Source organism: Anas acuta, chromosome 1 (assembly GCF_963932015.1).
Source record: "Anas acuta chromosome 1, bAnaAcu1.1, whole genome shotgun sequence".
NCBI classification, from domain to species: Eukaryota; Metazoa; Chordata; class Aves; order Anseriformes; family Anatidae; genus Anas; species Anas acuta.
In genome coordinates this window covers 30,875,263-30,902,916 of record NC_088979.1, presented here as the reverse complement: position 1 = coordinate 30,902,916, position 27,654 = coordinate 30,875,263, and the positions used below count along the sequence as shown (strand labels likewise).

The following is a 27,654-nucleotide window of genomic DNA, read 5'->3' as shown; positions in this document are numbered from 1 at the left end:
AGAGCCCTTCTGTAATTCTGATGTTACATTCAAAGTCTGTCTGGATCTCCCCACAACCAACAAAAAAAAAAACAAGGCTTCCCTACCCCACAGTTGTCAGCCATCTTTACATGGATGTGCATTTCAGTACAGTTAGTTTATGCTTTATTGAGAAATATATGGCTGTAGGACAGCAGGATTGGCAACCAGCTTTCAAAGACCAGGATGAGCTATAGCTTATGAGATGTTCTACATCCACATATCCCACAGAAGTAGAACATTGAGCTGATCAAAACCTCTTAGGACTGAATTTGTACTCACTGGATTTCAGTAACCCAAAAAGGAATATGAGGATTAATCTTGAAAAAATATAACCATATTCAGCTAATGCACTTGTCCTTAAAAATGGAGAGAGCTCTGCACTTCAAAATATAGTCTTAGCATAAAATAAAATAGAACCGTTAGTAGATAAAATAAACTTTGAGCCACTGCTTCTTATTCTGGAGCTCTATTATGGGGTGTGAATGGCCAAAACTCTGATCACACCCTATTTTCACCTACAAGTCTTCTGATTTAAAAGTAGGTGCTGAATGTTAGCATCAGAGATTAGGTGCATACTGAAAAGGAATCAGGGAGGTAGAACAAATGAAAGCCTTTTTCTGTGTTCAGAGTCTGGCAGAAATCACCACGGCTCTAAATAGTAAAAACAAAAATTTTCCTACACTTCAATTTCAAATATTTTCATGTTTATTCTTTACCGTGTAACTGGACTTGTGCTATTACACACCATTACTGGGACTGGTATGTGATTCTTCTGCACGTTTTAATGCAATTTCTACCAGTAACTTACAAACTAAAAAATCAACTACTTTCATCAGGATTAAACCATGAAATCAGAGTTCACACATAATACTTAACCTAAATAAAGAATTCATGGGAAACAGAATCTTGCTATCATAATATTTATTGGAAAGGTATACAGGAAGAAAAAATCCATACATGCTTCTCAGGAAAGCATAATTTCCCAATGGATACCACTCTATTTGACTTGAATCTAAATTAACACTGTGGATTCTAATAGCACTTGGCAAGCTGCAGACACATCATTTTTTAACTTAGGCTTACATTTGAATTACCTGGAACTCAAATTTCCAATGTGACCTTTTCAGGGTTTTGTTTAGGAACAAAAAGAGTTCTCACTAGAGAGAGAAAATACCTTTTAGAGAACAAGATATATTGTTGAGGGTGGAGGCTAAAATAGTACAGTGCTGCTGCTAGTCTAGAATTAGAGAAAACAATGACTATGCATGTAAGCTTTGTTACCTTCAGCTGACAAAAGGGAATATCTTTTTTTTTTTTTTTTTTTTTTTTACATTTAAAACTGAATTTCTGATCTTTTGTACTGTGCATTCAAGTACATATTTATTTCCCCCTATGCCTGAAAGTTATAAAATGCAGGAAGGTGTTTTTTGTTGTTATTATTTTTTTTTTCTGCCTACGATAATAGGCAAGCTGAAGATGTATATGCCAAACGGAATGTTATTTCTGTGTTCAATTCTGCAAGGAGTTCTGCACCAAAGGATTTAATCAATGAGAGCTGGGGCAGTTCTCACCTCTTAAAACAGATGCTGAAGCCTTTAATGACCATCTAAAATTCCAGCATATTAAGATCTCCGATCACCAGAATTTTTCTTTTCCCCCTTGGTTTGCTGAAAATCTGACTTGCAAAGTGTAATATCCTGTTTTGCTGTGTAACCACATCTATACTAGAGCTATAGGCTGCTCTTGTTCCTCATTTCCTTTATCCTCTGGTAAGCTGCACAGACTAACTCTAAAATTGCCTTTTCACTGCCAAATTCAGAAGTATACAACAGGAAATTTCAACTGCATATTTGCATAGAAAAATGTGGAAAGCATGGGAGAGCCAAATACAGCTTTGAGTCTTTTTTGTAGTGTGCCTAAAGCCACAAGTGGAAAAGAGAAATGCAAAAACTGATATGGTTATCTAATTGCTAAATATTTACTTAAAGCAATCGTCTTTTATTGAGGAAGAAATAGAAGAAGATGAATAAGAAAAGTTCAAATATTTACAACAAAGTGTAGTATTACTTACTATAGATGTGGTTTAGCACTACTTTTGGGGAAGGCTACTAAATCAGATAAAGATCAGTTTATATTATTTGAACTGGTCATGCCCTACTGTTCCACAAAGGTGTATTTCGAAGGATACCACAAAATTAAACAGCTCTTCCTCTGAGTCAGCTCTTTTATTTTTGTTCTTCTGCCTGTTTTATTTGTGGGTAAATTTTTTGAGTGAGTGGTCCACCGTCCAACTTGTGTCATTCTGACCCATATGTCAGTTTAATAAATTCTTTCTCCTGTGTTATCAGAAGAGGCATGCCAAAAGGGCAGAATCACAATATTCAGATCATTCCCCCTACTGCCTGTGAACCTGAAAACTGCTCTACATTGAGATAGATCAACCAGGAACTGCAAAGGGAACGGTGCACTTTTATCTCTGGAAACCTGAAGAGGTCTGGTTAGAAATCCATAGAATCACAGAATCCTTTAGGAACATGGTTTAGTGATGGGACTTGGAAGGTCAGGTTGGTGGGAAGGTCTTTTCAACATAAATGATTCTGTGATTCTAAATGATGACCCATCTTGCCATGTACAAGCATCACTTATGTACTTCCAGGAATGGGTACTCCACAACTTCCCTGGGCAGCCCATTCACGGAAGCAATAAAAAATAAAAAATAAGTCCTCAGAAAGCAGCTCAGTAAGCCTTAGGGTTTTGAAAGCAGTTTTCCAATATATAGAAGCTTTTGCCTTGGAAGGAAGAATTTGGGTAGGTGTGTGCTATTCGTCATACAAGGTCCATGGTTTGGAAAATGAACAAGAGCTACTAGCTAGTGCTCAGAGTTGCTGCAGGAACTGGTGAACACACCAATTAGTAGTGGATGCCTACAAAACATCACTTTTGTCCCGTTTAATGGATCTAATTTATATGAAGTGTATTCAAAACATCACTTAAGGTTATTACCACATCTCTGAAATCATTTCATTCAACCGAATAACTGAAACGTTTTATGTACCTTTTATTAATGCATAAACATGATTAACTTGCACTTTACCCATCTGAAATATTAAAACGTTAAAAGGAGCATAAAAACAGAAAATTACTGGACATTTCCTGGTTGTTGCTGAGTGAGATAGGCAGGTGGAATGAACCATGACCAATCTGTGCCTTTTCCCTTCAATACTAATGTCTCTAACGAAATCTGATGTCAATCAGAAACTCTCATCAAAATGTCCTATCATTTGCCATCAGTCCCTTTGAACAACATAACAATCTGAAAATTGAATAGGAAAGAAGTGTTTTGTTAAAGATTGTCCCAGCAAAGTGACTGCCTTTATTATTTATATCCCACTTATATGTCTAATGTTGCATCTGCTTCTGGTTGACTACAGTCAGGTTAAATTTAGATCTAACATGAGGTACATACTGTGCTATACAGTCAACTGCAGCTGAGATTCCGTGCAGAGTAGTTTGAAATATATTATTTCCACAAAGATGTAGTGTGAAGGCAATGTTACAACGTTCTTCAGCTGAAATTTCTCTTTCCCTTCCCAAAAATATTTTCCAACACTGTGGTAACATGAATTATACTAATCCTCCCTGGGCCAGAATGGAGTGCTTGAAGAACGAACAGTATGAACTCAGGAATTCTGATCCAGATCATTAAAAGAAATAAAAATCTGCCTTTCCTGAAAAGCATAACTAGGTAAGGAAAGAGAAAGGATGCAGCAGGAGAGAGGGGAAAGTATGGGGAAAGAAAAAAATATCTTTTAAACAATTTGATAAAAAAAAAAAGTAAATTAAATTTGATATTAGTATTGATGGGGCTATGATATGGCTAAGAGCAAGTTTTCACAATGTCCCATCTAGAGTGTCTAGTATAATATTGTTTCATTTTCTGTAGGCTTTTAACTGGCCCCTTGTCTAATTGCATATAAATGCTACTTAATTTACCATTGCTTCAATTCTTACACATTTTTCAGTATGCTGTATACACACAACTATAAGCAAACTGCTTCTCAGCAGATGATACAGTTTTGCTATTTCTTCATGCAAATTCTTTTTTAATAATTACAGAAGTACATTTAAATGATGTATGCTGCTTTATGATACTAGAACTGTTCAGATAGGATACACTCCAATCCTTTTGTATTGCTAAAAAGACAAACTTCAGATTCAGTTTGATGACAGAAAACATCAATTGGTGTACCAAGGGAATCTAGGAGCTGAAGTATAAGCTTTCTTGGAAGGAAAGGAAATCACTAAAGTCTAAAAACACAAATTCATTTAGAGACTTTTGTATCTCCAAAACCTCAAATTCACATCTGAGGTTTTACTGATTTGTTGGTTCTTAGCCTGTCTCTTCTCTAAAACATTGGGTAGTGTCCAGCCAAGAGTCTTTGTCTTTCTAGGTTCATTGCTGCAGAAAACCAGCAGCAGTTGCTTTCAGGTTGAGTAACACTCCTCTGGACCTGTCTTCTTAAAAAAACAGGAAAAATGCTGATATTTAATCTTGGGAGAGCTGCTGAATAATGCTTGTGTTCTGAACACTGCTTGCTCAGAAGGCACTGTGGGCTCCTAGAGGCTAGCAGAAACAGCCAATCTGCAAATGGGTTTGGAAGCCTAATTCCCTCCAGACAGCTCCTGCACCTCTGTGCCAGGAACCACGAAAGCAGTGCACAAATCCTGCCCCACACTAGCAGGTGATAGGGACGGTGTGCTTGAAGTCTCAACAACTCCATTATTATCTACATGATAAGCATAGTGGGGGACTGTTTGTACAGCCAGAGAGATTTGGGGAGATTATGTCTCGTGCCCACTGACAGCATGGCTGTGTTCCTGTTGCAGCGCACATCCCCTGAATTCTGTCCAAGCATTGCTGCATTGTCTTTAGAGCACAGACTTTGGTTTAAAAGTCATCTTCTGGCACTCAATTTGCAGAATAGCTGGCTGTTTGGCACCCTCTGCACCAGATGTTATCTTGCAAACGAAATGCACAAATGCTTATTCCATTCTCACAATAAAATAATAATCAGAATTAGCTCCTAATTCTGTGATTCAAAGCTAATAGCATTTAGGATTTATAAATATGTAACAGACGTATGTTAATTTTGTAACTGTGTTAAAAAATGGCACGTAGCTCAAGGAATGAAGCAAAATGTGTCATAAATAAGCCTAACAATACGGATTTAACTTATTAGCAGTTTTGGCAGAATGACTGCAAAGAAGATTGCGGTTGTGAAGCACGTAGGTCATTTGACAAAAGAGAGACTGTTACTCAATACAGAAACAATACTAGTTTCTTTTTAAGTATTAAAAAAAAAAGTCTGAAATATCCTCCATATTAGAATGTTTATCTCTAATCTCAAGGTAGATTTCAAGTCATTAGTTAAAAGATTTTAAAAGACCAGACATCAAGGTGCACTGGAAATAATAGACCCTGCTATATTCATTAGGACAGATACAGGAAAGAAGAAAATTTCAGAACTGTCTAGGAGGTTAGAGATTAAAATGGGAATGAACAGCATTGTTGGTAACTGGATAAATGGGTAGAATGAACTGTTCCTGCACACTAAGAGTGAGGACTATGAGTGCTTTTGCTTCACAGTAATCAGTTTTATGAAAGAGGGAGGAGTTCTCAGACCCCAGTTAGATAGCAGGATGACTAGGGCACTTTATTTTCCTTTTTTTTATTATTATTTTTTTATTTTTATTCCTTCACTGTGGCTATTTCTATTCTAATTGTGATAGATGTGAAAAACTAGGTTTCAAAACAACAAAAGGTTAAATTAATAATAAAACATTATATACCAGCAATATGTATTTATCCTACTCTGCGTGTCTAAGGTTGAATAAAGAGCTTGAAGATTTTTGGTTGAGAAGACTGAAGTAATGAAAACAATTTCCTAAAATAAAATATAAGCATTGTCAAGAGTTCTTAAATAAAAGTCCACCAAGATTAGTTTCCATCTCAAAAAGACAAGAAAATCGGTTTCTTCAGATCCCCAATCAAATGTTTCAACAAGAGAAATTTTGCGTATTGAAACATAAAAACAGACAACTGAGAAATGTGATAATCCTGCACAGTGGAAAGTTTTTATATCATAATCACTGCTATCACTAAAAGGTTAACAAGATAATTTACATTAACTACATCAACTTGTTCATCACTCCTCAACACTGCATTCATTCAAGACCAACCCCTGCTTTTCTTTTCCACTAAATCAAAAGTAAAAAAGAGTTACTGACTATAGCAGTTTTCAAGGATATACCATTCTCTCAAACTTATGTGCCTCCTTACTTCTGGCAACTTCTCTCTCATTGAAAAAGAATAATACAAAGCAGATACTGAAACTTCCCTCTTCTGTGAACTTCTTCATGTGTATTAAAATTTATAGAAGAACAACAGGAAACAGCCATTGTATTTTTATTGTTTTTCTTTGTTTAAAGAAAGACTCGAAGTATCAATCACATAGTAGAAGAGGGGTGGTAAGAAATGGCGCAAACAAGAAGAGGTACAAGGAAAATACATCCCTACTCTGACATTGGTCTGATATCTTGATGTCAAAACTGCAAAATATGTGCCGTTAAAACGTGGCTTTTTTAACATCCTTGTTCCTACTGTTAGTTACTAACCTGTTTAGCGGAAGGAGCTGGGAGGGAGGAATTTCCTTGTGTACCTTGTATTCTCAGCTGCTTAGCTTCTTCAAAGGCTCATGGGGTCCACTGATGTTTAGCACAAACCATAATAACTCTCATGTTGGTCTAATGTGAGCCAAAAGATGAATGCTGTCACTCAATAGGACATAGGGAACCAAAACCACACTTTGCTATCTGATATCCTCTTCCGTGCCGTGCTCTGAGGATCACATCCAAGCTGTTGAAGGTATCTCTCAGAAATTAACAACTGAAGGTCTTCTGCCATATGCTCTGATAATGGAATTAAAATTTATTGGTCTAATTGCCAGAGAACTGGAAATGTATGAAAATAAAGTAATTCCCTGATGATGGGCCAATGGACAAATAGGCTGTAAGAGGAACATTCAGAAAAGATAATGCCATAACAGGCATTTATAACTAATACGTATTTTATTCATCTACACTCACTTTGGGAGGGTTTAGGGAAGTTCTCATGGTGGAAATTTTCAACTGCCACACACAAAGGATCTGCTTATAAATGATATGCCATTAAAAGGTATTATAAAGCAAATAGGCTGAAAGATCAGTAAATGTAAGGTGGTATTCAACCATGAGTTCAAAAGGCAATGAAAGGTAATGTAGCACAACTATTAATTGCAGCATGTTAAGTCTTAGCTAAAGACAGCTCTGTTACCAGAGGACTGAGCTGTGTAAAACATAAGGCCAATTTTTAAAAAACTATTTGACAAAGAATCTTGGGAACAATGTACCAGAGATCTCAATGTCCAAAGGTGACAAATAATAATGACTATTATAAAGAATTGACTTAGTGGGCACATGAACAGAGTCAATACAGTTTCTGTAAAGACCAAGTCATACCTCACAGTCACACTGGCAGTCCTTGAAAGACCTAATATGCATACAGATAAGGCAAATTTGACTAATATAATCAGGATTTTCAGCAAAATCTCTCGTTCAATAAAATCTAAACACCCATAGGATAAGAGGTAAGTCCTCAAATGTATACAAATTTGATTTAAAGATAGGAAAGAGAAGGTATATATCAGTTTTCAGGGTCACTAACACAGGTCACTAATAGTATTTAGAGGGGAGTGTTATGGGGACCCCACATGTTGAACACAGTAGTGAAGCTGAAAGGCAGTAGTTACCAGTATGGTAATAAACCTGATGATGACACTAATTTGCTCCAGATAGTAAAAATGAAGGCAACTGGAGAAGTACTGCAACAGGACGTGACTCTATGTCAAGACCAGGAAGAAACAAAGACCAGCAGGAACAGATCTGTACGCTGAAGCAGTTGTTGCTGAAGATCACATATGACCTGCACTTCAGGACTGGTTTTATTATTATTATTATTATTAAACTTCAACTTGCTTTAGTCTGCTTCCATGGATTGAATGCCTGTCTGTGTACAGGGCACTGAAATTGCATTTCTGGAGCTTATCTTTTGGTTCAATTTTGTCTGAAAGGAGTCCAGTCTGTGGGCTCTCAGAACCTCTTCAATGTGAACAAATGCACAGTAAGTGGAGATGACCAGGAGATTTGCTTCAAAAGCACTCTCTTGCTCCCACACTCCTGATATAGGAGCACTCATGAGGCTCAAGGGCCAAGCAATAGAATAGCAGGTGAAAATGAAAATAGATAAATTTAGATTGCTGGACATGTGGAAAAAGCCAACAATCATGACTTTACACAAAAGGTGGTGAAGTCTGGGTAGACTTCATTCTATCAGACTTCAAATTATCAGTTACAAATGAAATCTGAGTCACAATAGTCAGTCCTATGAACAGCTCAGTTCAGTGCTTATGAAAGTAAATTAAATTACCAGGAAAGGAACAGAAAACAAATAGAATTATCATTCTCTCACTGTAAAAAAAATAAAAAAAATAAAAAAAAAAATCCATATCTGTTGCTTTATCCACCCTAAAAGGATTTTACCATGCAGATTTTACCATCCACAAGGTAAAATTGAATAAAACGAGAGGAGGGTGGCAAGTAACCATAAAAGGCATGGAGCAGCTTCAAGGGAAAATATGACCATGCGGAGTGGGCTTTTCAGCCTGGGAAGTAACTGAGGATGGGATGTGAGAGACATTTGCATAATTGTTAGGGGAATGGAGAAGCTGGAAGAGAACAACTAACTGTTCAGTGTATCTCTCAGGTGGAGAACTGGGACATAACACATGAAACCAGCATGTGGTAGATTCAGAGCTAGGAAGAAGATGAGCTTCTTGATACAACACGTAGTTAAATTGTAAGTTCTTGCCACAGGAAGCTGTAACTACTAAAAGTTTACATATGCTGAAAAGCTGACTGCACCACTTCATAGGAATGATAACCCGTCAAGGGTTATCACCTCTGGCTCAGCTAGCCTTTGAGCAAGGAATTGCTGCAACAAGTATTTTTTGGAAAGTAACCACACCTTCCTGCTCTTTCCTAGGCATTAATTTCAGAGCTGAAGACAGACTATTGGGTTAGACTGCCTTTTGTTCTGACTCAGCATGGCTGCTCTTATATTAGTCAATAGGACTAGCCTCCTAAATAAAAAGTTGAAGTTGGCTCTAGAACAGAAAAAAAAAAAAAAAAAAAAGAGTTTGACTCAACAGAAATTTGCTTTTTATTTACTCCAGAACAAGATATTGGACACTTAAAGTTATAACCCAAATTTGTGTTGGAAAAAGAGTTCACATGTCACAGTCCTACATGAACATGATGGAGAACTGTAAATGTCACAGAATATACACTTTTGGAAGTCTAAAGCTGTCTTTCAGCATTCAGAATTGCATTTTCTCTATGTATTTATTCCTTTCAAATGAATTTCCTAGCAAATGATCATGCATTTAGAATGCTAAGATCAATTTGATTAAAATTTCTTATACATGATGGAAAAAGAAATATGTCAGTAAAGCATGTCAGTTATTAATGACACACTCTACATTATGGTAAACTGAACGCTCTCAGTAGGCTGGAGGATTTGATTGTAGTGTTTTGAGCCTGTCTTATAGAATTGCACACTTTGCCTTTTGGACAATATTTATTATACCTTAGAGAGCACCAACAAATACTTTCACAAAAGCAGTAATTTAATAGTATTTACTCTTTTTTTTTTTTTTTTTTTTTTCCTTTACAAAGCCTTTTGGGAAGAGTTGGGAAGGCTTCCCTTTTTGGAGTCTTCCCCTATTCACTTTTCCTTTCAGAGGTGATTTTTGGGTACAGTATGCAAAAGTCTCACTTTTCCCTCATTCTTTGAAAGCCACACAGTAATTACCCTAATTTAAAATTACCCAGTTTTATAATGTGCTAATTTAGAGTTTCAGATAAAATATTGATATTTGGTGCCAGGGATGAGTTATTATAAAAAACATTTGGTCCCTGTATTTTGCAAACTGCGATTTTTTCGAATTTGTAATGGAGTCAAAAAGACAGCATATGTTGGCTGGGTGTCACTAATGATAATAACTATTGCTCCCAGCTGTTTTTTTCTTTAAATACAGGACACAGCTGAAATAAGATCTGCATCTGCCACTATTTGGCTTCCCTAAATTTGATCATATATGTCCTGATTAACTGTCAGCATAATTAGTTCATTCAACAAGTCCCATACAAAAAGAAGTAAAACATAATTTAAAAATGATCATAGTGTCTGGATGAAAGTGGTCATTTCTAGTACAGCAGGATCTCTTGGCTTTTTTTGCACTTTAACCATTACTACTGGCTAAAATTCTTATTTCATTGAGTTGTTATGAACAAGCAGTTAATAAGGCAGCTGTCTATGGCTTCATCAGTTCCATGTAAACTAAGCCATTATTTGGAAGTGATGACATAACTGACAAGGTGATTAATCCATCATATCAACTAGGACTCTTTAGACTGTGAGTATAAATGCGCATTATTCATTTGATCCAATTATTCCATATATTGCTACAACAGATAATTTATATACATATATATATATATATATATATTTTTTTATTTTCCCAGATCTGGAAATTAAAGCTTCACATAAAAAATAAATGAATAAAAGAAGAAAAGAAAGGAAAAACAAATCACAAGGGTGTTGGATTATGAGAAGTTATATACGTGAACATAAAGTAGCATTATGGCTGCCACACAACACTAGGCCTCAGCAGCATTGTCTGCTATGCAAAATATTGATACCATCAAACAGGTGAAATTAACAATTAGTTGAGCTAATCATAAATCTTGCTTAGTCATAAATACAGACAAGACGAAGTTCAGCTTATTGCTACACTCATCCTTGCCAGCTCCTGAGGACAGACAGGTTGTATATCTACCGTGGGGAGACCAGGGGTGCCCAGCACCAGGCCAGGGGCAGTGGGCACCAAGGGGCAGGCAGGAGGCTCCCTCTGAGCACCAGGCAGCACTTCTGTGCTGGGCGGGCGGCTGAGCACTGGCCCAGGCTGCCCAGAGAGGCTGGGGGGGCTCCTCCTGGCAGAGCGGCACAAGGCGCCTGCACGGGGCCCTGGGCACCCTGCGCTGGGGGCACTGCTGGAGCAGAGCTTGGGGATGGGGGCCTCCAGAGGTCCCTGACAGCCTCAGCCATGCTGTGGTTCTCTGATACCAAAATCCCTCACTCAGTTAATACCCTGTCCACCCTTGACTTTCGAGAGTACTACTGGGATACAAATGCTGTTGCAGCAGCCGTTTGGGGACCCAAAGATGCCTTGCCCCCAGTGATGTCCTTTCCTTACTCTTTGAGACACTCCTTGGCACAGACACAGTAGGAGAATGCACCTTCTCTTTTCATTGTTGCCTGCATAAGAAAATTACTACTATTTTACCTTCAGCATTCCTCCTACCGTTGACTAGGTGAAAAGAAAGACAATCGGGGTCCAAAGAAATGCTAGCAATGACGCCATGTCAGTCACCCTCACATTACAGCACACATACAGCCCTCACGTGTATAACACTTATACAGAAGTGTTACTCCTCATTGCCATGACCTGATGTACTCTTCAGAGAGATGGACTTACACCCTAATCTTTGCAAAAAACATGACATATTCCATCAAACTGGAAATCCTGTATCATCCATGCTCCTCTACCAGGATTACACTTTTCTATGAGACAACAAAAAGAGGCCCCTGAAGAAAGTAAACTAGAAGTCTTAATTCACCACTTTGGAATGGCAAATCCTGTACTTATTTTGAGGCTGGAAACAATATCTCAGGCACAGTCAAAAGTGAAGCATGAAAAATGAAAGAACTCTTTGAACACAGACGTTGCCCCAGCTTTTACTAACCATCCAGTTGCAGCGAATTTACTGTTAATACACATGAGTTCTTAAATATACTTGCTATTTAAATTTCACAAAAAAAGGATTTGGAGTTTTGTTCACATCAAAAGAGTTATAACAAAGAAACAGGAGACTGAATTTATGATTAGGAAAAGCAGACACATTCATTTTCTTTTCCAAGCAAAGCACCATAAGAAAACCACACTCCGGCTGCTGAAGTTATTCAGTGATGGAGAGTTTAGATTAGCATGCAAACAAGAAAATGTTTGACTACATAAAAGATAACCTGAGTACCAGGACTATATTTTATGCAGAAACTAGTTATAAAACTGCTGCATAAATGATCCCCATAGGGATAATTTAAGGAAAATAATCTGAGATATTTACGTACCTGACAAACATTCAAGACTATGGGAGATTTTGCTGTTTATATGCCCATCATCTAAGCCTTGGCTGGCGTATCCAAGGTCACGCTGACCATGGCAGCTAGCCTTGGCACTGGGAGCAGCCCTGCTATGTGAGAAAGGCTAATCAGCCCAGGTGGAATATCACACTACAACAGACAGCCTCATAGCACCAAGACTCATGTGTTCACACTGTTCAGGTGTTACTGCAGTCTGCCGTATAGGCAAATCCTAGGGTGCGAAAGCTAGCAGGACAGCTGAGCTCCAGACTGTGTTTATTAACATTTCATCTAAGCAACAGTCTACAAGCCCGCTGCAAAATGTTCACAGCCCAAAGGCTGCATCTCCCTCACCTCTTCACTTAGAGCCTTCCCAAAACAGTGCTTCAGCCTCATCAGCTTCCCTCCTTTCCTCCTATTGCACATCTCCCCTCTGAAATACCATATCCTACCTTGCTCCTGCGTCCTCAGCCCACAGCTCCTGCAGGCACTGTGGAATACACAGCAGAGCTTTAAGCTGCTACTTCAAGTCAGAAGCACCGCACATGTCAGAGCATCACACATTGATCCTGTGCCTATTTATTTTATTTTCTTACTTTGTAGTGCCAGCAAGATGCTTCTCTTGCATTTTGGGCAATAGCACTAACACTGGATAACCAGCAAGAGAGTCACATTGCAAAAGCTTATGAGCCACATGCATTTTGCAAGCTGGAGTTTGGCCATTGTCATCATAAAATGAAAATGGACCAGGTGCAGAAAAGGGCTGCAAAAATCAGGTTGGAGAGAGCTTTTTTTTTTTTTTTTTTTTTTTTTTTTTCTTGAAGGGAGATTAGAGGGGCTTAGATTGTTTAGTCTAGCAAAATGAGAGGAACAGCTGAGCAGGAAGGTAAGGCAGGATATGTTTGCTCTCTATTAATTATTAATTAATCCTCTATTAATTATTAATAAAGAACTATTCAAGATAAAAGGTAATGGTGTCACAAAACAAATGGATAAAGGTTGTTCATGAATATATTTAGGCTAGGAAAGCAAATAAAGTTCTTAACCATTAATTGGGTTTGGAAACATCTTTCCAATGGGAAAAGTGGAAGAAAAAGGCCTCAAACATTTCTAAGATGAAGCCTGTATGAAGAGACTATGTTTTCCTGAACTCCATACACCAAGAGTTGATTAAAGTCTTATTTCCCAAATCTGATCTCCCTGTTAAGGTGAGATGCTAAGCCCTAGTTTTTAACATCCTTTCCGAAATCTGGGGCAAAGAAGATGTCAGAATGTTTCCTTTTCTAAATGCAGGGAGGAAAGCAGAGAATTTTGTTAACTGTTTCTTATTTATGTTTAATATGATAAAGTCCACTTTAAGTATGACCTTGAGTAAGACCTCTGAGTGGTAATCTCACCTGTTTTAAGATGGCTATGGTATTTCATGGTTACCGTCCTGACCTGAGTTTGAACCAGTAGGCCCTAAAACTTATTTTTAATATCTGCAACAGCACAGTTCTCCTAAAATCCACTTCAGATACATGGATCCATCACCAGAAGCATAAAAAGAGATAGGTGATTGCAACAGCAGTGGATGATGCTCCAAATGCAGTTTTCAAGAAGAAATTTATTAAAACTGAACTGTAGTACTGCACTGACAAGCTTGTCTGTTGAATAATATTGTGGTCAATGTTTTGTCATAAATACACAACTGATATCTAGAATACAGAAGTGACATTTAATTTTTACACAAAACCTGTGCTCATCACAAAATGTTCTTTCCTGATACAAGTCATCCAATGCAAAAACAAGGATTTATTTTGAATATTGGGTCAAATGCACAGGCATATATCATGGCATTAAAATACAGTTTTGCTGTGCTCTGTTGGAATAGTCTTCTTGTGTACTTCTTCATGAGAAAGAGAAGTCAAAGATATTTGGAGTAGAAGGGCAAAATACACCAGAAAGATCAAAAAGAAAAGTTTTCACTAATAATTTAATATAACGTGTATTTACATATATTTAACTATAGTAATATATATTAACGTATATTTAATAATTTAATATAGCATGTGTATAGACACACAGGAAAAGGACTGTGATAGTTTGAGAATGTAGGGATTCTTTCAGGACTGAAACTTGGACTTAATCCAATTTAAAAAAAAAAAAAAAGAAAGAAAGAAAGAAAAGAAAAAGTATTTCTGTCTAATAGCAGTTTCATAAACCTCTTAGAAGTTTTAGTACAGTTCACTGTGAGAAAAGAATCCGCAGAATGAGCCAATATGTGGCATTTATGTGACAGCATTATCAAAAGGCTCGTATACTCATTCAGTCTTGCAACTGCAGCTTCTCCAACCTCAGCAAATGTTTTCTTTCAAAACAAGGTTGAGGTGCACCATTTCACAGAAAGGAATAATTTGCCCCCACCCCTCTTCAGTTGCATTTGCTTTCTGGTTCAGCGGGTGGCTACAAATTTTACATCAAATTTAAATGTGATACAGAAGCTCCATGAACAAACTTGAGCTTCCCAGCCTAGCCACACAGATCCCTTGCTTTTCAGTTGTTATGAGTTAAATTCTGTTCAATCATCCCACTTTAAAGTCAGTAGTGTAGCCAAAAAAATTTCCACATTTTTTTCGCAGCCAAAATAGGTTCTTCCATATTTTCTTTGGTCTACAGGCATATAAAAGCAGCCACCAGCTGGGATAAGCAAGATACTAGCCTCCTCTGGGAAACCAGATCTGTGAGTCTCTCTGCCTCCTGACACTGTGCCTGGTGTCCAGAAATTTCAACAGCTGTAACTGGAAGTTTAATGGAATAACAGTGACGAGCATGATTTGTTTTTCCAACAAATGAAATAATAAATAAAAAAAAAAAAAAGAAGAAGAAGAAAATGCACAAGCTATTCCAGTTTCACAGTTTTCAAGAGATATTTTTTGTTTGTTTACATTTGTTCTGTGTATAGGTCCAATACGAGCATTACTCGCTATAAATAAGGAAAAACTAACACTTGCTTCTAAAGCAGCACTGCCGTGCTGGGATTTCTGACTGAAAAAGATGATGGGTGTACAAAATGAATGCAGCAAGTTCCTAAACTCTGCTTACAAACCTGCTCCCTACAGAAGCCACAGATCTATATTGAGATGGACAGATTCGGCAGGCAGGATAGAAACCCAGCAGTCTGTAGAGCCTTCATATATTATATGAATTTTATTTACATAGACAGTCCAGTGAAGCACGTTATACTAAATGTCTTAACCATTTCAATACTTGCCTCTGTTGAAATTTGCTTCCTTGCTACACAGAACCGGGTTAGGAAGGATTTTTCATCTCGTAAAAGGAAATTGATGTAATTACAACAGCCCTACTCCAATAGCAGGGGATGCACAACTGATTGCTGGGGCCATCGATTGATTTTGTTTGTTTGTTTGTTTGTTTTAATTATCCTCCTTCGGATGCCTGATTGTGATTTAACGTCAAAGTACTCAGAAATTAATGGGATGATCATGTGCTACCCTTGCTTATATAGTTGTCAGCACTGGGAATGAATTGAGAAACAAAAGAGAAAAGAGAGGACTGGGCAGTTGCAATGAGATAAACAGAGCAGGTCCTGATCCAGCTTGTCAGATCAGGATCTAAACACAAATGAAAAGAACTATTTAACCACCTGACAGCTATTTCAAAGAGTGTATAAAAAATACTGCTCTCCCTTATTTATAAACCATAAGTTAAACTAAAATACTGTATCCTGAAGAGTTTCCAGTCAGGATCAAATGTAATTGCATACTGGCTACTGTTTGTTTTTAAACGACTGAAATATCAAAGTAATTTCAGGAACTCTGCTGGAAAATGGGATTTGTAATGAAAAATATCTGCTGACCCATAGAAAAATGAAAGTACGGTTTGTGTTCCCATTTTTTTATGGTGCTTGACAAATTGACATACAATTGTTAATTATGGACACTGAACACCCCATGATTATGCATAAAATATTCCAGCTGATTGGAGCATAAGTCCAATAGCATTTGCAGGAAATTAAGTAGGATTCTTATAGATACAGAAGGCTACGAATTTTGAATCATGATATAATTAAATTTCTGAAGCAGATATTCAAAATGTTCCTAATTTTTATTTAGCATTTAACCGTATCACAACCTAAGAGGGTTCTCTGGAGAAATGTTTTGAATGCATACTTTCACAGCCATTGTGTGACACAAATCTGCAGATTACTGAAAGTCTTTCAAAAGAGTGTAATTTTTGATATTTATTTATGTAGGATTTTTTTTTTCCATTTTCCATCTAAAATGAAGAAAACAGAAAAGTCAGTTTCACTTTGGAAGTACCAAAAAATGTGAGAACACCAATTTGGGTTGAACCCAATGATACATCAAAAATACAATTTTTATTACAACATTAAAGGAAAGGTGTCTGTTGTAATAAAAATCCAAAATTGAAGGAAAAAGTATAAATTTGCCAGAGATGTATTTCCCCCATGACATCTCCTTTGTATTAAATAATAGGAATACATACTGTGTTTTTACACGTTAATCTTAAGCCAAGCATTGGACTAGATGATCTGGGACGTCTTTTCCAAACTTAATGATTCTATGATTATGTATTATGAATCTATATAACTTTCTCAGCTCTGGAAGGTCTTGGTTGCTCCTTCAGATTTGGCATGCAAATCTGAACACGACACATGAAATAGTGCCCCTGGATTTCCAAGGCAATGCCTTAGAAAGTTACTGATATTCCCAGCTTCTCTACCTCTTCACTCAAGATACCAGAACAACAGCACATGCCTATTCTGGAAGCCTGTTGGTCAAATTTGCTAGCGATCACCAAACCCTTTAGGTATAAGAAGTACGAATGAGGATCACTATCCCTCCAGAATTGTGCAGACCAGCTAGTTTGCCTACTATTGCTCAGCCCTGAGAAATAAGTGACTCGTCTGACAAAATGTTTCCCAGAGAACAAATATAGATAAGCTGCTCAACACAGTCAAGAGCCTTATATTCAGTGCAGTAGATGTTTCTAGTTCAGGCTGAAGATATAATTCAACAGTGTTAAGATAAACTCTCTCAGAGACACAAACATTTTAATATTCAACGGCAGATGATGCTCCTTGTGGATCCTGAACTCCCTCTGCCTTGAGACAACTGCAAGTGATGCTTACCAGGTTCCCACTGCATTGCACCAAGCATTGCCTACAACAGTGATCAACTATAGACCCAACAGCCTGATCCTGCCAAAGCAAGGAGATTGTCAGTGTGCACTGAGAGATGCCAGGAAGCGGCGAGCTTGTTAGAATTACTGGAAATGCTCCAAACTAAGCCATATAGGTACAAATGTACCTCTGCTGTAGACTTACATCCTTCCACAAAGGTTTCATAGCAGTCTCAGTATCGATAAAGTGTTTCACTACTCTGCATCACGTCCTCAGGTGTTTGGCACCCCCAAACATGACTGGGTTTTCAAAAGAGTTCAGTTCCTTCCTTGTTGCATTTTTCAAATGAAAGTAGCATCTTTCAACACCGTGGCACTCCCCACAGCTTCCTCATCAATATTTATAGAGAGGATTTCTGGATAGCTTAACCTTCTCTGCCGCATCCTTTTGAAACCCCTGGGTGCGCACTCAGAGCTCAGGGTGGAATCCAAACCTTTCTGAAAAATGGCTCCTGCTGTGACCTCCAGGCATATTTGAAAACAGTCAGGTAATCAGATATCTCCCCGCTGAAGCTAGTGAAAGCACGGCCATCTATTTCAGTGGAGGTAAGATACAGAAAGTAATGATTGTTTGGGATGAAAAGAAATAAATTCTGCTTTCCAAAGAGTTTGGTTTTAGCAGATAACTGTGGTATTTTAACCCTTAGCTGCAACCATTTTTGACATCTAGTGTAAAGCATTAGATATGTTATAGAGAAGACTTAAGGGGATTTTACCAAGCTCTACAAATCCCTGTAGGGAGGAGGCAAAGAGGCTGCAGCCAGGCTCTGTTCAGGGGTGCCCAGCGCCAGGCCAGGGGCAGTGGGCACCAAGGGGCAGGCAGGAGGCTCCCTCTGAGCACCAGGCAGCACTTCTGTGCTGGGCGGGCGGCTGAGCACTGGCCCAGGCTGCCCAGAGAGGCTGTGGGGGCTCCTCCTGGCAGAGCGGCACAAGGCACCTGCACGGGGCCCTGGGCACCCTGCGCTGGGGGCCTGCTGGAGCAGAATACATTTCATGTCTGATGGTGGCTTGGCAGGGAAAGGAGATGAGGAGGAAGAAAAGAGAGTATGCATGAAAAGTGGTTAAATGTAACAAAGACACCATCAGACACATGACTGACGACCAACACAAAAGTTTGGTCAATAATTCAGAAAAATTGCATTGTGTTATTTTTTTTCTGTATTTGAGAACCCTGAATTACTAAAATAAGTAGGCTAATAAAAACACTTGCTCAGACTGCAGCAAAATTCAATGTCAACTTGTGAGCACAGAACCAGCTCAGGAATAACGGAGGCAGTGTATGAACCAGCAGGCACGTCCACTCTGTCCTGCATCAATAGGAATTAAATTCTGTTAACATTTAATCCATTGAATTTACTTTGTTGAAGTGAGATATTTTTTTAAATCTTCAAATATTTTTAAATGTGTGTACACAGCTGAAAGAAATCTCAGCATGAAATACAAATATTTATAAACAAAAGTCAAGCAGTCTCCATGTCTCAGCTCATTTTTCACTGCAAATTCTACAAACTGTGAGAAACATTTTATGTATTTGTAGCAAACTCAGAGACTTTTTTTTTTTTCCTGCAACCATTTCAACATAACTTCATTCTCTCTCATCCTACAGGTCTGGATTAAAACAAAATCTATCATTCCTCCACCTGCACCAAGAATAAAGAAAAATAATATCAAAAATCCATTGGTCCTTAGCCCATTTCCAGGGATAAATTTCTGTGATTCCTATTTAATATAAGCGGTCTCATGGTTTGAAGTTTGCAGTCCTCTTCTTCCCCCAGCTAACTACAGAGTTTTTCAGTGCTAGCCTGCATGGCAGACCCTCAGGGCCTGAAGCCAAGGAGAAGATCCCTTTTTAGACAACCCCTCCTCTCATGTAGACATGAGAGAAATAATTGCTGTGTGTGCAGAGGAAATCTCAGCAAATTGAAAGTGAAATAGATGAAGCACAGGGGAAAAAAGAAAAAAAAAAAAACTTTAAAGATGAGAATTCCACTTTTCGCTCCAACCTCCAGGGTAAAATATTTCTTAATAAGTTTCTTTTTACCTTTTAGTTGGTTTCCCCCTAAAGTTAACCACATCCAGCAACACCTCAGCAACTCAAATATTCATTTCCTCCCCTTGCTGCCCAGCCTGTCTCAAACAAACATACATCACTGTGGGACGCACATGGTCTTTGGTCCATCATGGGAAACAGTGTTTACAAAAGACCCTGTGGCTTCCCACCATGAAAATGTCTGCAGCACTACCTACAGAGGAATTACGACCACTATGAGGAAAAGGAAAACAAACAAACAAACAAACAGGATATGAGGAACATTTGTTTATATGAACGCCCTTAGTCAGAGTATGAGAACTCCTAATACACAACAGACAAAAGAGTAGATGCTCAGAGAGCAGATGAAGAAATGAGACTTGAAAGGTAACATTTTAAAATAAATTGTTTCTTCTTAGATCTGAATTAAACCCAGATGATCACTTCAAGTTAATATCGCAACATTGTGGAAAAAATGATTCATGTTTTAATTGCCATAATATTATCATTTACAAAAACTACAAATGAATGGTAAATCAGATTTTGTGTACATCCTGAACAAGCCAATTAGTACACAGACTATCTCCTGCAATCACTCTCTAGCCAATTGCTTCCCATAATTTTTTTCATAAAAATCGTCTGTACTCATGCTTCTTAATGAAGCAGGTAACTAGTTTTGCATTTCAGTAATTTAGTTCCTTCAGCTAGAAAAGTTTACACATTTCAGATCATCCAATCTTCTACTGATTGACTTCCATGCAAATCAAAATATAAATTTTACTAAGCCATATTTAGTGCCAGGAGAATAGGCACTTAATATGCACATGACATTTAGACATGAGTGAAAAGTATAACACTGTTTACGGATGGTATCAATAAAGCTCTCATGCTTTTACCTTTGCAACTGCTGCAAAGCATGATCACTTGTGAGCATATGCGCTGACTACGATGGCTATACCCCTAATAGAAACTGTCAGAATAACCAACTTCCTCCACACATTTGTCCAAAAGAAGAGAAATACGTTTGTTTTGACTGGCTTGCTAATATTTTGCAGTCTGCTTCCCATTCCCCAGATCTTCAAAAAAATAATCCTGTGGCTGGAGCTGTTTTTTTGAAATAGCACATTCTAAAAGGACTCCTCAGAAGTCTCATAGAAAATACATTTTGATTTTTGTAAATTAATTTACCCCAGAGGTCGCCAAATCCCATTCAGCAAGGAGACTGAAGCCAGTACCACATGTCCAATTAAAAGAACAAGACCAACATGCTTTGAGTATCTGGATGTATGTGATTAAAGTCCATAAGAAATTCAGCAGTCACATTTGTTTATTTATGCTTTCACATGTCAAAGTCTGAAAAACAAACAGCACTGCAGAAATCGTGATCTGTTCACAGATAAATGACAAAGAAATGGGGCCAGCCTAATAAATTATTTGTTCACTGCATATAATTCACCCTATTCTACCATGTCCTCAAGCGAATATCCCATTGCTTTCAGTCCATGGAACAGCTGTTGAACTGCCTCCTGGCTGTTTGCAGGAAGTTTCTTTGAATGAGGAGCAAGAATTAAGAACAAATTTCAAAACAACTGGAAAAAAAAATAAAAGTACTCTGTTCTTTAAAGGATCCTGGACTCATTTTAACAAACTACAATAAATCACTTTTTCTTTGCATGGCAAATCTTCAATTTATGAAGTGCCCCATTTAGTATTATTATTAAAATAGACTCCATGCCTTTTAATTGGTTTCCTTATCAGTCCCAGAAAAACATTTTTTTAATAAACTGGGAATGGACTAACTTACGTTGCTAATTTCAAAACCATGCTTTGCAGAGTAGAAGTCAGATGTAATTTGGCTTCTTTCAGCTTAGGCAGGAAGGAGGGAGACATAAGAGAGTGAAAAATAAAAAAAAGAAGAAGAAAAAAAAAAAAGAAGAAGAAAAGAAAAGGATTCTTCTAAAATACAAACTGCCTGCAAGGGGGACAAACTGTGCCACCTTTTTCATCCAGAACAATTTCTTGGGGATTGTGGTTGTATTCCTAGAAGATGCAAGACCACAAGCAGAGCTGGGGCTTTGTGGGCAGCTCCTCAGATGAAAACACAGATGAAACCCCATTGAGGAAGAGCAGCAGAAGCAGGAGAGATGTTACATTTGCTCTCTTGCCCTCCTCTGCCTTACACCAGCTGTTCAGCAAAAGCAGCCTCCGTCCTTATGTGCTGGAGGGGGAAGCACATTTTGTGCAGAATGGGGTGCTTTTGGGCAGGGATAATGGTTTGCTCTTTGTAATTGAGTCAAATTCACCTGCTTTCCTGCCATGTTCTGCCATGGAGGTAAATGCAGCCCTCCATTGACCAGATAGCACTGGTTTTTCTCCGCAGCCATGAGTCTATTTTGGAGACTGGGAGCTCTGTATTCACTAGCTCTGGTTGTGTACCCTCAATCACACACCTGCTCTCAGCATTTAGTGGAAAAACTGGTCAGTTTTTTATCCACGCGGTTACAGGCTTTGCTAAGTGTTACCTCCTATTATTGAAGCCTGTCAGCAGGATCTGTGCCTGCCTTCACTTTCAGGCTTTACGCAATCAGCTGTATAATGGCCATTCCCTGCTTTGAAAGTCTCACTGATTGAGGTATTATCCGGGTCCAAACCTCCAGGATTTTGCTGGGAAGAGGGGACAGCAGTGGGGAGCAGAGCTTGCTGTATGTGATTTGTTAAAACCACTACAAGAACCAGAGCACAGCAGTGTGTCCTGGCTCCAAGCAAGCAGTGAGCCTTGAATGTGCCTGGTGTATAGGAGCTGCAAATCTGGACTCTTAGGACACCCCCTGTATTGCCCAGCCATGATGATAAATGGCTTTTTCTGCAGCAATTATCATTGACCTTTTCATTCATTCAAAAAACAGCATCAAAGTGTTACAGATTTCTGAATACACAGGAAGGGTCCCACTCTGCCAGCCTTACTCCCTGCATGGAAAGATTTTAACATGCCTACATGGGACTAGAGGGCCCTTGTTAACATAGTTACACTTTTACTCCTTAATTTCAATTCTGTTTGGAAAGTAAGGAGTACAGGCTTTGTGTACTGAACCAGCTGAAGACCAGAGATCCCCAGATATTTAAGAGATCTGTGATGCTTCTACATATCCTACAAGATCTAAATAAATACCTAAAAACCCAGTTTCATTATTAATGAGAAGTTTCTGAGCTCTATAACATTCAGTATAATTTATTGTATTTTGCTGGATCATGAGAGTGCGCACAAGAGATAAGGACTCTTTGGATTCTGGCAGTTTTCTGAGGTTTGCAGGTTTTTTTCATGACGCTTGGATTTTAATACTTATACTTTTTTCCTTCAGTCTGGAAAATGGCCCTCAGCTAGGGACACACTGTCAGCTTTATTCAGAGTGTCTGCAGTGGGCTCGTTTTTTCTAAAGAGGCTGGCTTTTCCGAGAAGTCAGATTTCTGCCCTTAGAGTGATACCTGAAAGAGAGGTAGGAGAAAGGAGGAAGAGGTGTGAAAAACTATTTCTGTTTCTCGGAGGGGATCCACATCTTATTCCTACTCCATCTCTGACTTCTCTACACTAACTAAAGGTGCCAGGGTAATGCAGCAGGGAGTAGGCACAGGGCTGCCCTGAAGGGAGCTATGGAGAGGACTCACACAGTGTTGGTGTTCGAGGTGAAGACGGACAGACTGACCATGTCAAGCCCTGCCAGAGGACAGGTAATGCACTGGTGCGATTTTAAAGACATTTTAGGGCTTTGTTACAGGAAACACCACTTCATCTCCTAGAACAACTCAGAACTGAGGCAGTGCATAGGCTCCCAAATGGACTGAGAATGATATACTCTACCTAAAAGCTTCACACTCTATTTCCATCCTTTCCTGTTAAAAATATAAAATAAAATAAAATAAAATAAAATAAAATAAAATAAAATAAAATAAAATAAAATAAAATAAAATAAAATAAAATAAAATAAAATAAAATAAAATAAAATAAAATAAAAAAATAAAATAAAAGTAAAGTAAAATAAAGTAAAATAAAATAAAAATATCAAAATCAATACAATAAATATTCATTTTGCCAAGAGTAGCAGAGCAAATAAATAACTTATTCCAGTCACCCAAATGTGTGCATGTGCAGGCCAAGTACATACGCTTGCTTTTCACAGAATCAAAGAATGATTCTAGGTTGCTCAAACTTGACGCTAAATGGAATGGCACAGGACAAGGCCAACAGAACGAAATTTAATTTTTCCCTGACATGTAAAACTGCCAGTGTTTTCAAGACAAATAATCCCAGTTGGTGACATCTGACTCTCATATTTGGAACGATATATAGCAAAGAATTCATCAGACTTCATCCTGGGATTTTTTTTCCCTGTTTAGACTTAGGGCAAAACCAAATGCTGCTGAGTCTTAGCTTTAAAAAATGAAAATGTCAAGGTTGGAAGTGAAGTCCAAGTCTATTGCAAAGGTTTCAGAGCTGCAGGGTAAAGAAGAAATGTAAAAAGAAATGTAGAAACAATATCTTGAAGTAGAAGCCCCTGGCACCTCCCTCCTGAAAGACTACCCCAGAAGAGCTGGGGGTGGGTTGGGGTAGGGTGTCTTCAAAGCAGAAAGCCCTGCATTGCCTACATGTGAATCTCATTATAATACATGTATATTATCGCCTGAAACTGAACAGGTCAAGGATTAGAAATAGTTTTAATCGTGTATTTCTTACAGGACAAACACTCTTGTAAATATTAATGAGAAAATCTATTTGATGGCTATTTGGTGGCCTCTGTTTTTTTACTGACATATACCTGTATCACAGAAACATATCATGGCTAAAGAAGTGAACAGCCAAGGGATGCAGTTACCCTCTCCTATCACACAGAATGGCCCTACACAAGATTTTAACATGTTGCTGAGCAGTAACACAAAACACATGCTGCATCACCTGCAGTGAAATGAAACACACAGCCTAACAAACTCTCCGTTACCAGGACTTATCTGTCAGCAACATGAAATCAGGGAAACTGGTTCATCCAAGGCACTAGCCTTAAAACCAGATGACATCTGCGATCACACCCACCACTGCAAACATCTTCTCCCTAAGTCACCAACAAATGTTACTAGTGTCACATCAGATTAATTCAAGTTTAAATGTCAAGGGCAACGTTTCTCACACTGCTGCATCCCTCCGCTCCCACTGATTTTGTCTACTTGCTCACTTTGAAAGGTATTAGAGCACAAGTTTATTAAGGCTCCATAGAAACTGTACTTAAAGTAGCAAGGTTAAATCAAAGTTTTCAGACTTCTGTGAAAAATAATTCATGTCAGATGTAATTATGAATTTCTAAATGAGCAGGCTGGTGATTTTTTCCTCTGAGTAATCCATTGTTTTACATTTCTAAAGATTCTACCTTCATAAAAGTCCTCATGTTCAGCAAGTGTGTCACGTATGTGCAAAAGAATGTAAACCAGACTCATTCCTATTCTGCTGCAAATAAAAACAAGTATTAACCCCGTGGCTGTATTTATGCTGCAAGGTAGCACTTGCTCCTTAACAGGTGCAGCTTTTTCCCTCTTAGAGGAGGGATCACAAATCTCTGCTTTTTCAGCTGGCATGGTGGTTAAAGCTCAGCCCTGCGCACCTTGAAGTCACTTGATTTCAAGACACTTGCAGAACTTCCTCGTCACATGCGAGCAGGTTTGTGCCTCCCCACAAAGTGCTGTGCCACTCGTACAAAAAAGCAAGGAGTGGGCCTCAGGCAAGGGTGTGTGACAAATTTTAATGAGATAAGTGACTTGGAAAGAATACTTGGAGCTCAATTAGAGTGAGCATCTACTCGGAAAGAGTGGCTGTGTTATACTGTACGGCTTCCCTCCACCTCCCAGATTCATGTCCTGTAGCACTGTGATCAGTTTTTCCACCTTTAGCAAGGATTTTAGTTGATTTTATTGTTTGCCTTGGGGAGATGAGGTTGTTTGGGTTTTGCTTCTTAAATTCCTGCACGCAGGTCAACAGGCCAAACAGGCCAAATTGGTCAACAGGCCAACAGGTCAGCAAGCCAAATTCTGTTTTATTCTAGGATTTGAGAACATCCCTCATTTCTTTCAGTTTTCTTCAGTATTTACAAATGCCATGCCAGTGACTTCAGTAACAAGAGAGAGAAAAGGAAGGTGCAGCAAACTGAATGAGATGTGAGAAAGTGCCAAACCATAGGCATTGGAAACAAACTATCCACGTGCATATAGGCCAAAGGGCCCAAATAATAAAAAAATAAAATAAAATAAAATAGAAAGGAACAATTTCCCAGAGCTTTAGAATCTCCTCCCCTCAAAGAGTTAGAGCTAGAGAGCACAAGCAAGGAAGTGAAAAAGTGAAATCCAGAGGTGTCAGTATCTGAACTCTAATAGCCCATTTGAGCATAGCTAGCCCACATCAAAGCTGTGCTTTGCTGCTTCTGATGGCTGAGCTGTCTGGAGTGAGCCTACTTCAGGCTGACCCACCCGAGATACACTCCAAGCCCTGCCTGCCCTGTGGACATAACCAGGATTTTGCAGATTCCTTCCAATTATCATCTCTCAGGAGCACCTCTCACTCTCAGGCACGCTTTTAAATTCTTATCTGGGCTCTCATCACCTCATGTCTCAATTACTGCGACATCCTTTTCCTGGCCACTGACAAACTCAGTCTTGTCCTGATGGTGTATTGATCCACAATGCTGCTGCAGGCATCATTCCCTCGTCTCACACTCTGCTGTCTTTTTGTTCATCTTCAAGCTCCTTTTCCCTGTTATACCAAACAAGCAACTGGTCTTCACTTTCAAGGACTCTTCCACCTTACTGCTCATTTCATTCAGATCAAAAGGTCAACTCGCACACCCAGATAGGCCATAGTCCCTGCTGCCACTGATCACTTGCCAGCTTTTCAATGAGGTGCCTGTGTAGTGTTTCTGAGCCTCATCGCCACATTTGTGAGAAAGCCTCTGCAAAATTGCAACACCGCTTTTTTGCAGCCCCTCAAAACTCTCTTCAGAAGTACCTATTCATCAAATAAGTCTTGCCAATGGTTATGCTGCAGGTAGGCTCCAGTGGCTGTTTGTGGGATCTTTCTGCTAAGGGTAATTGTATAAAGAAGGAGATTCCGTGACATCAGAAACTTCCAGAAACACCAATCAAAGTCTCTGCCTAAAGCAACCAAGAACAAATTGAGGTATTCCATCCCACAAATTTTAGTCTAATATGAGCTCCTTGTAAGGTCTTTCAGGTGGATACCCACTTTCCCTTCTCTATGCAGCACCTACCTACATCATTTCCTTGTCTATGACTGACACCCTACAATAATGCAGCAGAAAACCCCCAACAGGTCTCTGATGAGTTGCCATACACACAAAAAAAAATCTAATAAAGAAACTAATCAGCCATAGCTGAGTGAAGCATAGTGTCATAGATGAAAAATGGGCAGGAGACAGGATAAAGGAACCTTGTTTAATCATTAGTTTCCATCTTTGAACAAAAACAGTTTACAGTTCTTTGAGATTTCCTCTTCTCTTATAGCATTCCAAAAATATATTACAGAACAGGAAAGCATGTGTAAGATGAGGACTGTAAGATAATGAAAGTGGCACATAACTTACATTTATCATCTGAGAAGCTTGTGAAGAGCTTAAGAGAGACCTAAACTAAGGTAACACAATAAAAACAGAAATGTCAATGCTAGTAAATGCCAAGTAATACATACTGGAGGACACGGTGAAAGTGCCAGCATACATTGGCATATATGGCTCAGCATTAAGTGGCTCAGTTTTCAGACCAAGGTGATTTTTCCCCTCCATACAGCCCTCATGAGACCATGTTTAGAATGACGTGGACAGCTTTTTGCCTCCCAGTACAAGAAAGACAATTGGAAACTGGAGTGAGCCCAGTGGAGACCATTACCCAGTAAACATGGCACACAAGTGGTTGAAGGAGATGGACTGGAGCAAGAGTGAAGCCAGACTCTCTTCTTGGGGTGTGTGGTGAAAGAGTCATCAATCACAAGATT

At 38.6% G+C, this 27,654-nt stretch overlaps 1 protein-coding gene across 9 annotated transcripts in view; it reads right to left on the bottom strand.

Moving 5' to 3' along the window:
- ENOX1 (ecto-NOX disulfide-thiol exchanger 1) overlaps nucleotides 1-27,654 on the bottom strand; it is a 360,411-nt gene that overhangs the window by 195,530 nt on the left and 137,227 nt on the right. Inside the window, exon 1 of one of the 9 annotated variants that reach the window (XM_068675304.1) lies at nucleotides 12,832-13,119. The exons of the other annotated variants lie outside the window; for them this stretch is intronic. The gene's annotated coding sequence lies outside the window, so the exon portion shown is untranslated. Of the gene's footprint in view, nucleotides 1-12,831; nucleotides 13,120-27,654 lie in introns of those variants that run through there. 9 annotated transcript variants of the gene reach the window in all.